Below are 10,437 nucleotides of genomic sequence, written 5' to 3'. Positions count from 1 at the left end.
GGGGCACTCGCATTCTCCACGCCATCAGAAATTGCGGTGACGGGGCCATCAGGACCTGCTGGAGTCCGCTTGAACCTCCTGGGTGGACCAAGGGTGAACTGTGAAGCTGATGTTGAGGGTAGTTTGCCTGTAGTCCCACACACCACTGTGCTCCTGTCCTGACAGATGCCAACCATGCCTGCTCCTAACACCTGGTCCCTTGAGAGAGGAGTCACCTGTAAGATAGATATCATTATCATCCTATAGAAAGATATGAGGGTACTTCCAAAAACCTGTGAAACATGGAATTAAAATATATTTTGGTACAAAAATTTTTGAAATCCATGCTCATCAGGGGGTCTTAATTCATGAAAAAATATTATGAAAAAAAATTGTGCATGGATGTCAAGTTTTTTGCATCAAAATAAACTCATCTTTTAATTCCATTTTTTCCATAAACTTTTTGAAGCACTCTTGTCTTACTAAGCCCACATTTCACAGGTGGAGAAACTGGGGCTCCAAGCGACTGAATAATGTGTTCAAGGTCACAAAGCTATTAAGTAGAGGGAGCTGGATTTGAACTCTGAAGGCCCAACTCTAAAATCCACATTAGCTACATTAGTCAGGATTCTCCAGTGAAACAGAGCAAACAGGAGATAGAATTAGTAGAGGCAGAGGTAGAACGAGAGGTAATAGAGGTATAGCTATAGATAGGTATAGGTATAGATCAAGATGATAGAGACAGAGGTGTAGATGTAACTATAGGTTGAGCTATAAATAGAGGCAATGGATAGGTATGGATATAGATGATGCAAAGTATAACTCTAGTTGTAGGCATAAGTAAGGATATAGATAAAGGTAAAGATACAGGTATAGATGGAACTGTAGCTAGAGGTAATGTTAGGGTCCGAAAACGCCCACCGCCTGAGGAACGACTCCAAGAGACTCTCTCATGCAAATTGCAAAGGGTTTATTATTTTTCCAGCATGCTGGGGCTCTCTGATCATGCCAGAACAGAGCAGCCCCAAGGAACTAAAGTATAGGGTTTATAAAGGCAAAAACCGCAAAATCGGGAGGGGGGATACACGGTTGCTAAAATCTAAAGAGAGTACATAGTTACTGGGGTCAACATAACCCAAGTCCTAAGTGAAATTAATATCCATTATAATCTTGACAATGCCAGTTACAATCTTACAATTATCAATTATGATCTTGACATTAATCCAAATTATAGGTAAGACATAGACAAATCACATCTTTATCATTAACCCAGGTGCAACCTTTCTACTTTCAAGCTTGAGCAATCATGCTAGGGGGTTTTTGTGCTCTGCCAAGGGTGATGTAGTGCACTGCTATTGTCCGACTATTTGAGATCATAGTTTCAGACCAGAGACTCACGGGGGGGGGGGGGTGCTTTCCCAGAATGCAGTCTCAAGTGCTCCAAAATGGAGTCCCTACTGTCAAGGTGCTACTTCAGTAAAGGTATGGATATAGGTATAGGTATCAGATCTAGGTCTGGACACAGGTGTAGGTATGGATATAGGTAGAGATAGAGATGGAGATGACAGAGGTGTAGATGTAGGTACAGGGATAGATAAAGCTAAAGCTGGAGGTGTAGACATAACTGCAGATATAGGTATAGGCCCAGGTATGGATGAAGATGGAGAGAGAGGTGTAGACATAGGAACAGGTGTGGCTATGGATAATTTATTGCACAAGTTGGCTCGTGCAGTTATGGAGGCCAAAGAGCCCCACAATCTGCAGTGTGAAAGTTGGGGAGCCAGGAATGTGGGTGGCACAGCTCAGGGCCCGGGGGACCATGGTGTGAGTCCTGTCTGAGGCTGGAGGCCCCGGGACAGGGACCCCTGAGGCTGGGGAGCAGGAACAACTGAATGGCCCAGCCCGCCCTCGCTCCACCTCCGCTAACAGCCTGCACAATGCCCAGTGAGAGCACGCTTTTCCTCCGTCTTCCAACTCAGATGCCAGTCTCTGCCAGCAGCATGGCCCAGCCCCACCCAGAAAGAACCTTCCCTGGCTGCCCAGGCACCCCTTGGCCCCGGCAGGCAGAGGCTTGACATGAGCCGCCACACCAGCTTCTCCCAGCCCTCACACAGGTGGACCCGGTGACTCCAAAACGGCGAACATCTGCGTACAGAGCGCTCCTTCCCCTGCCTCTCTCACTGGAAAGCAATGGGTTGCAAGCCGTCAAGACGAGACCCTGGGCAGCACACTCCCGTCAAGGGAAGACGGGGATTTGGAGCCCGTTCTCACCTTGCTGCCACCTGTCCAGGATGGAGCTGTGGCCTGGGGGTGTGCATTGGGGGGGGGGGGGTCCTAGCAGGCATGAGCGTCCACACGCAGAGGGTGTTGGAGCTGGCTGACAGAGGGACCAGATGAAGGGGAGGTGTGGAATCCGGATGAGGAGAGAGCTAGAAACCATCGGGGGCTGCCACGAAGCCCCCTCCGCCTCTCCTGCCTGGAGCTCCTCTTTGTGCGAGCAGTGAGCTCAGAGTTGAGAGGCAGTAATTGGGAATCTTTTGTTCCACATAGTCTCTGCCTGGCTCCTGGGGTTGCAGAGTTACTTGCCACTGCCAGACACATGGGGTTTGGCCTTTTTCATTTATTTGAACATTTGCCGTCCAAAAGGGAGAGAGAGGATGGGGTGCAGGAAGGGAGAGAGAGAGAGAGAGATGGAGACAGGCTGACAGAGGGGGAGACCCAAAGGGAGACCGGGAGAGGAGCTGGAAGTCAGAACGGAGCTCTGGGCGGTGGGCGGGTGGGGGTGGAGGACTCCGGAGGACACACAGGAAGCGAAGAAAGGACCTAGCAGTGAAAGCCCCAGGCAGCCGGAGCCGGGAAGGAGAAAGAGAGCTGGGGAGAGCTGGGAGAGGACAGGGGCGGGAATCATAGCAAGGAGCAGACAGATGCAGATGGGAGTCCCAGGCAGACAGCGGGGTGGGAGCGGGGAGGCGGGTCCTCGCGTGTGCTCCCAGCTTCCTGCCGTACCTGCACACCTACCAGCCCAGAATGCTAATTACACACTGTCTTTAGCAATCCCCAAAGCTCCACTCTCCTGGGCTCCTGAAAGGAGAAGCTGGGAAGCAAACAGGCAGGCGGTGCTCACTCGGCACCTGTCTGTCCCTGGGGTCGGGGAAGCAGCAGAGCCCCTGAGTGCCGATGGCCGAGCGGCAGGGCCAGGCACAGGGCAGCACTGGCCAGCAGGGGCTGGGGAGAGCCTGACTGGGGATACTGGGCAGAGAGAGCGAGCCCTGGGGAAGGGGATTCTCAGGCAGGGGAAAGTGGGGATTGAGAGAGGGGAGACCCTGGGCGCCCCCTTGACCCTCACAGTGTCACAGACCAGCATCCCCCTGCGACCTTTCTGTGTCCCGAGATGGGGCAGCCCCTCTACACAACACCACCCATCACGTCCTGTCAAGTTCAACCCGCGGCATCTGTAGCCACAGCCCTGGGCTCAGTGCTTAGCCCCGCCCTCTGAACCCTGGCATTGGCCCTGACTCTCAGCCCGCTGCCAGTGAGGGGACCTGACTCTTCTGTTCAAGGCCCTGGGAAAACTGAGGCTACAACTTCCCTCCAGTAACCTGTCCCTTTGTGTCCCACCCTACAGCCCCCACAGGGCCGCTAGCCGGCTCCAGGTCAGCTCCTCCAAGTGGGGGAGACCCAGCCTTGCAGGTGTCATCCTGGGGCTCCAACAGGGGCTGTCTGCTTCCCTCTTGGGAAGGGTCCTATAGGCAGGCTCCCATTTTCCCTCAGCCTCTCCCCTGCCCAGGTTGCCTAGGAAACCACCCCCATCCACGCCCTCCCCCTCCCTCCGTAGCCAGCCTGCAGTCCCAGCTCAGCAGGAGGAGGAGGCTGGAAAGAGGGGGCGGACTGAGGGAGATCCTTGGCCTGGAGTGAGGGCAGGAGGAAGCAGCGGTCTCTGGTCGCCCGAGGCCTCTTCTAAGAAGGTGGGGCTTCAGCAGACCTGAGCATCTCCGGCCCTCCAGCCCCTGAGGTCCCCAGTCTGTCTGTGGGCTGTCTTCTGCACGATCCACCCCCCGGGGGTCCCTGGTGGAGTCCTCCAAGAGCACCCACAGTCAGTCACCCAGCTAGGCCTGCACACACAGGGGCCAGGGGCCATGGGCCAGACGCAGAGCACACACGCACGCGGGCATGCCTGCACACAGAACGCCCGCAAAGGGAGCGTGCAAGCCCCCCGCCGAGGCAGGCAGCCCGGCGCTCCACAAATACAAATTCGATGCGCTATGCACGAGCACACCCGTGGCGCGTCGCTGTCGCTGTCAGGCCTCTGCTCTGCCCCAGGCAAGGGTGTTGGGGCTGAGCAGCCACTGCACCGCTAAGGAGCTTTTGATTTGACAAATAAATTACATTTCTCTGACTTTCAAGCAAAGGCTTTGAAGAGTCAAGGCCTCGGGCTAGGAAGCAGGGACCACCTTGGGGGACAGGGACAGCAGGTCACGCTCTCCTCTCCCTGCCCCTGTCACTGTGAGGCTGGCCTCTTCCCTGGAGCCCTGAAGGGCACTGAAGGTTGTGACGGTGCCGGGTTGAGACAGGGTCAGTGGGTTCCACGGGCCCTGCCTTGGTCTCCCAGAGCCACAGTGCGGCGGGGAGCCTGCCTCCCTCCTCCTCCCCTCTGCCTCCTGGGCTCCTCCTGACCCTTGCCTTCCCGGGGTCTTCCAGGGGTCTATGAGGCTGACACCCCAGGTGTTAATGATGTGACCTTTGGCATCGTCCTGGGTCGGTCCTGTAGTCCAGAGGGGAGGCGGGGCCCCGGAGGCCCGGCCAAGCTCTGCCTCCACCCAGCGGTCGCCTGGTTCTAGCATCCTGATGGTCCTTACCGGGCCATGCTGGGAGACCCCACTCGCGCAGCTCAAAGTGTTCCTCCAGCAGGGCTGAACTCACAATCCCTGCGGGTCCCCAGGACCCCTCCCAGCCCCGCCGGCCTCTGCACGATCCCTGCTAGCCCCTGCTAAAAGCCTCCCACGTTGACTCTAAGTGCAGGCAAATCTCTGGAAATGGGCAATTTTCTGCAAAGGTCATTGCAATACCCAGAGCGTCCGCAAATGCCAGGTGACCCCTGGAGACGCGGGGACGGCCCTGGAGGGGTTCAGGGAGCAGGGGAAGAGACGAGACAGCACACCCGTCTCTCCCCAGCCCCTGCGACACCGACCCTGAGCCCCCTTCTCTCCCCGCCATCAGAAAACACTCTGCACGCACAGCCCCATGGGTTGTCAGCCTTGAGAATCACCGCAGAGCCTCTGTCTGCCAGACGAGAAAACAGAAGCCCAGAGAGGTGACCCAGCTTGTCTGAGGATGTACAGCCAGTCCAAGGCAGAGCGGGGACCAGAACCTCCCGGTGCCTGGCCCTCAGTTCTTTCTATATTAACTCTGCAAACACAGCCAGGCTGCCCCTTTCATTCTGAAAGGTCACAATTTATAAATACTCAGCCTCCGTGTCCAGACTGTCACCTTATCTCCTCCCTCCCCTCCCCAACATTTCCCTCTGGTAGACTCCTATGCATACTTCAGAGCCCACTGAAAATGTTCCCTGCTCCTGATTCCTCTCTCCACCCAGGTCCCACTCTCTACAGGCGAACTGCTTTTTCCCTAGGTCTTCAGGGTGCTTCCTGCTGGTCCGCAGGACTCATTACTATGCACATGGCTGCTTCTTTCCCTGGGCCACGGGCAGCTGGGAGGGGGATAATGATTGACAGCTGAGTCTGGCTCGAAGTGCAGCCCAATTGACGTCATTAATTTAGCATCAGCTGTCTGTGTCGATAGACATGTGCAGGGGAGAAGTTGTGTGAGAATGGCCCTCGGGACTCAGGGTCAACATTCTGGAAATTTCTCTCCAGATATATTTGCATCCGTAAGGACCCCAAGCGTTCCCCCAAGTGTCCAGGAAGATCCATGGAAGGGGCGTGCTCCAGGGGAGGTCCCAGGTGACCTCAGAGGGCACCTGCTTCGTCATTCCCTGCTGGAGCAGAGTTGAGTCAGAAGCAGCTCCTGGCTGGAGCCCCCCCACGCCGGCTCCAGGAGGTGAGGCCACCTTGTCCTGCTCCCCTTCCCTTCCCAGCTGAGTGCTCAATGAGCGACACACGACACGTGGTGTGGAGACAGCCCCTCCCCTCGGGTGACAGGTGCAGCCCCGTTTTTGAAGCAAGATTCCTGTGCCAAACATCAGGTTTGGGGTTGGGGGTTGGAATGGGTTCGAGTCAGGTTTGAGAGAAGAGGTTAGGGTTAGGTGGGAGAGGGTGGCTGCCACCACTCCTAGGGAGCCTCCTGAGTGAGAGACGGCCGCTGCCCGCAGGGAGCTCCAGGTCTCACAAGGGGACAGAGGCGGAGGAGAGGAACAAACAGAGGTGTGCCATGGTGCCCACTGCGATCCAGACTGAGCTACGACTGGAAGGAACTGGCGGACGAGGAGACAGAGAGGATGGGGAGAGCGGAGGAGGAGGCTGGGCTGGTCTGGCCTCCATGCCTGAGCTGGGTGTGAGCCCAGCGTGCGGACCCTCTCCGTAGAGCATCCTGGCGCCCCCACCCCCCGGCTGCACTGCTGTGTGTGAGTGTGTTCCTATTTGGCAGAAGTGGGGAGGTGGGATGGAAATGGGACAGGACATTCAGAGATGAGCGACTAATTTCCTGTTAATGGCTGGTTGCCTGGCAACGCAGCTTCTCTCTCTCTCTCTGCCTGTTGCCCTCAAAATCGGACTGCGGGATTTTCAGTATTAAGGCGCCTCCCATGGAATCTCACTTCTGAGGACGGCGGCCGGTCACTGCCCTGAGCAGCCGCGCCCTGCCGAGTGACGGAGAGGGGCACACGGCGCTGAGTCAGAGCCCACGTGCTGCCCAGGCTCCCATTCTGTCTTCCGTGCTGCCTCCTCTGTGAACAATCGCACATGCGTGTACACATACATGTCTGTGTGAGCACATGTGCACACGCACAAAATGCATTAAGCCGTGGTCCACACATTGTAGCTGCAGCAAACGGCTACTGTCGCTGAGTACCCACCATGCACCAAGTATTTTGCTATGAGTTTTTTTTATTAATTTCCACTGTTCTTTCCTGCAACCTTAGGAACTATCAACCATGTTTCATAAATGGGAACAATGTCCCAGGGACCAGAGACCTCATGGACAGATATGAAAAGCCAAGGGCAAAGGGAGACAGCTTAGAATGACCCAAATCCTTCGTCCTCAGCACCCTGAGAAAGTTCCGCTGGCAGGGAGCCCTTCCTTCCATCGGAGCAGCCAGGCCCTTCCGGGCTGCTCACGCTGTCTCCTGCACCTGCCTCAGTGGACCTGGGGCAGGCGTCTGAGCTGGCTGGTGCCTTTGCCTAAAGGGCAGAGATGTTACAGCAAATACCAATGTCCCTTCTATCAGAAACATGATTTGCTCAAATGTTTTTCAAGAATCCTCTATTTTTATTTGAAAGAGACAGATAGGGTGAGAGACAGAGAGAGATCCTCCTTTCACTGGGTCACTCCCCAAACGCCTGCAACAGCCCAGGTAGGGCCAGGCCAAAGCCGGGAGCCCAGAGCTTAATCCAGGTCTCCCATGTGGGTGGCAGGGACCCAAGGACTTGAGCCTCTGGGGGTGTGCATTAGCAGGAGGCTGGACTGGAAGTGGAAGAACCTGGACGCGAACCAGGTGCTCCAACATGAGATGCAGATGTCCCAAATACAACTGCCGTGCCGAGCACCTGCACGGAACCACAGTTCCTTCAGTGGAAATGCACCCCCCAAAGCCCACAGAGTGCCTCCCAGCCTTCCTTGAAGATGGGGAAGGCCATGGACATACAAAGGGAGTCCGCTGGGTGGCGCTGTGGAAGGCTTTTTAAAGTGGGATGTGTGCCTTTCCCTAATCCCTCCTACTTTCTCCCTGGAACTTTGACGTGATGGCTGGAACTCTAGAAAGATGAACGGAAGCGAGGACATAGATGGTACTCAGGAGCCCTCTTTTTATTCATTTTTGTTTAAAGATTTTATTTATTTATTTGAGAGGCAGAGTTATGGAGATAAGAAGAGACAGAGAGAGAGGTCTTCCATCCAGTGGTTCACTCCCCAAATGGCCACAACAGCTGGAGATGAGCCGATCCGAAGCCAGGAGCCAGGAGCTTCCTTCCGGTCTTTCACGTGAGGGTAGGGGCCCAAGGCCTTGGACCATCTTCTAATGCTTTCCGAGGCCTTAGCAGAGAACTGGATCGGAAGTGGAACAGTCGGGACTCGAACCAGTGTCCACATGGGATGCCGGCAACGCAGGTAGAGGCTTAGTCCACTAAGCCACAGCAGCAGCCACCCAGGCACCCTCTTGAACAGACTAGCAGCCTACTCCACAGTTGGATTTCCTGTCAGTCAATCAAGATACTGCAGCTCCCCCAAAACAGAAGGGATCAAGAGACCTCTAGGGGAGGCACTGAGCTGAGGCAAGCAGTGGCCCCGCTTCGCATCTGAGACCCCCCGCAGAGTGGGAGCTGGGGCCAGGCCAACACGATCTGCCAGGACCCCAGACCTTCATACAAGCACGATCATCGTCCCCACGCCCGCCCTGCAGGTGGCGCTGTTGCTGTCTCTGCCTCCCTCCCCAGTGAGACCTGCAGCTTGGTCAAGCCCTGGCAGGCCATGGGTAGAGGCAGAGGATGGTGCAAGTGCGAACGAGGAGACACATCATCATTCCATCGCTGACCTGCAGGGTGTAAGGCTAGGGCAATGCCAGGGGTCTTGAGTCAGACTGAGCTGGGGGTGAGAACTGGGCTCAGTCAGTAGGCATCCAGGAGTGGCCCCTCATGTTCCGAGCTCTGGCCTGTACTGGGTGGGCTCCGTGGGCTAGAAGAATGGGGAGTGGAGGGTGGGAGGCCGGAAGGAGGGCGGCCACACATCTGGACTTGCGGTCGGGACAACCAAATTAAACTCCCGGTTCTGTCTCTAGTTTACCCAGAAAATTCAAAGTTTCTTTAAAAAAAGATTTATTTAATTGAAAGGCAGTGTCACAGAGAGAGAGAGAGAGAGAGAGGGAGAGGGAGAGAAAGAAGGAGAGAGAGAGAGAGTCTTCCATCTGCTGGTTTATTCCCCTACAGAGCTGCGATGGGCAGGGCTGAGCCAGACCAAAGCCAGGAGCCTGGGGCTCCATCCGAGTCTCCCAGAATCTGATGTGTCAGCTGCATAGGCTATGACGTCCCTCCCACGTCTTGGCTCTGGTTCCACGGCCCTTGGTTTGAAGTCCGCAAGATTCCCTCTGGCTTGCCCTTCTCTGCACAGCTCTCCGGTGCTCCCCACCCCAGGGGAGGCCCCGTGGCCACATCTCTCAGGAGCTGGACCCGCCTCCCGGATTGCTGTCCCCCGCACAGCCACATGCCTGTCCCCTCACTCAGTCGAGTCTCAGCATAAATGTTACCCTCAGAGGGGCTCTCCTGGAAGCACCCTGATCCTGCTCGCCCTGTGTTGGCATTTGCCCCTTAGCAATATCGGGCTATGGTCTTTCTCTCCCGCGAGAACACCAGGCCTGTGAACACAGAGCCTTTTATCTGTTTAGGTGCCTCGCTGTATCCCCAGCACCTCAAACAGTGCTTGGTAGGCATTTTCATGAATGAATGACTTAGTGCATGAGTGACATGTGCCTTCATCCACATGTGTACACACACGTGCACACACACGCACATGCACACACACAGAGAGCCTTTTGTGGGGGGAGGGCGAGTCCCAGTACTGTTCCAGAACCTTTTAGAGTTCCCGCAGGCTGGGAAGGCAGTGCTGCCGTCGCATCCCGAGCAGATGTCAGCCTGCGTGACGAAGCACGTGGGGGTTGGCAATGAAGTTCCGTGTTCCAGTCGCCCCATAAAAGGTTTCTACTTACACGCGCCTCTTGTGCTCCCCACATAGTGTGAGTAGCGGTGTTTTCCTTGAGGCTTGTCTTACTCAGCCGGGAGCTCCCTCCCCGTCTCCTGGTTTACTGGCACCTGCTAGCAACACCTTGGGGGAACCAGTAGGAGAGGACTGGCGCTTCGCTCCTGACCACATGCCCAGTAGCCAGGGGCAGTGGCTGTGGTTTGGATGTTAGTCTGGGTGTCTCCCCAAAGACCCATGTGTGCAAGGCTGGCTCCCCAGGGTGGCACTACTGGGAGGTGTGCAACCCTTTGGAGGTGGGCCAGGTGGCAGGCCTGTCCTTGCAAAAGGGTTGTGACAGACGCCTGAGGTTGGGCCCTGTCTCTGCCTCCTGGCTCCCCGCGTGAGCCCCCTGCACCTGCCCTGCTCCGCCATTGGCCACGGGGCCATCTCCCTCGGACTGCAGGCCTCCCAGACCGTGAGCCAAGTAAATCCCTGCACAAGTACTTGTCTGGGGCAGTTCCTGGGGGTACTGAAGAGCTGACTAAGTCAGCAGCCCTCCTGGGCCCCTCCTCTGCTCCTCCTGGCTGTGGGGGATGGGAAGAGCCTGGACAAGGG

The sequence above is a fragment of the Oryctolagus cuniculus genome, chromosome 5 (genome assembly GCF_051225735.1).
Source record: "Oryctolagus cuniculus isolate XC-2025 breed Fujian yellow rabbit chromosome 5, ASM5122573v1, whole genome shotgun sequence".
NCBI classification, from domain to species: Eukaryota; Metazoa; Chordata; class Mammalia; order Lagomorpha; family Leporidae; genus Oryctolagus; species Oryctolagus cuniculus.
The sequence above is the reverse complement of the archived record's forward strand: the minus strand, read 5'-3'. Positions refer to the sequence as shown.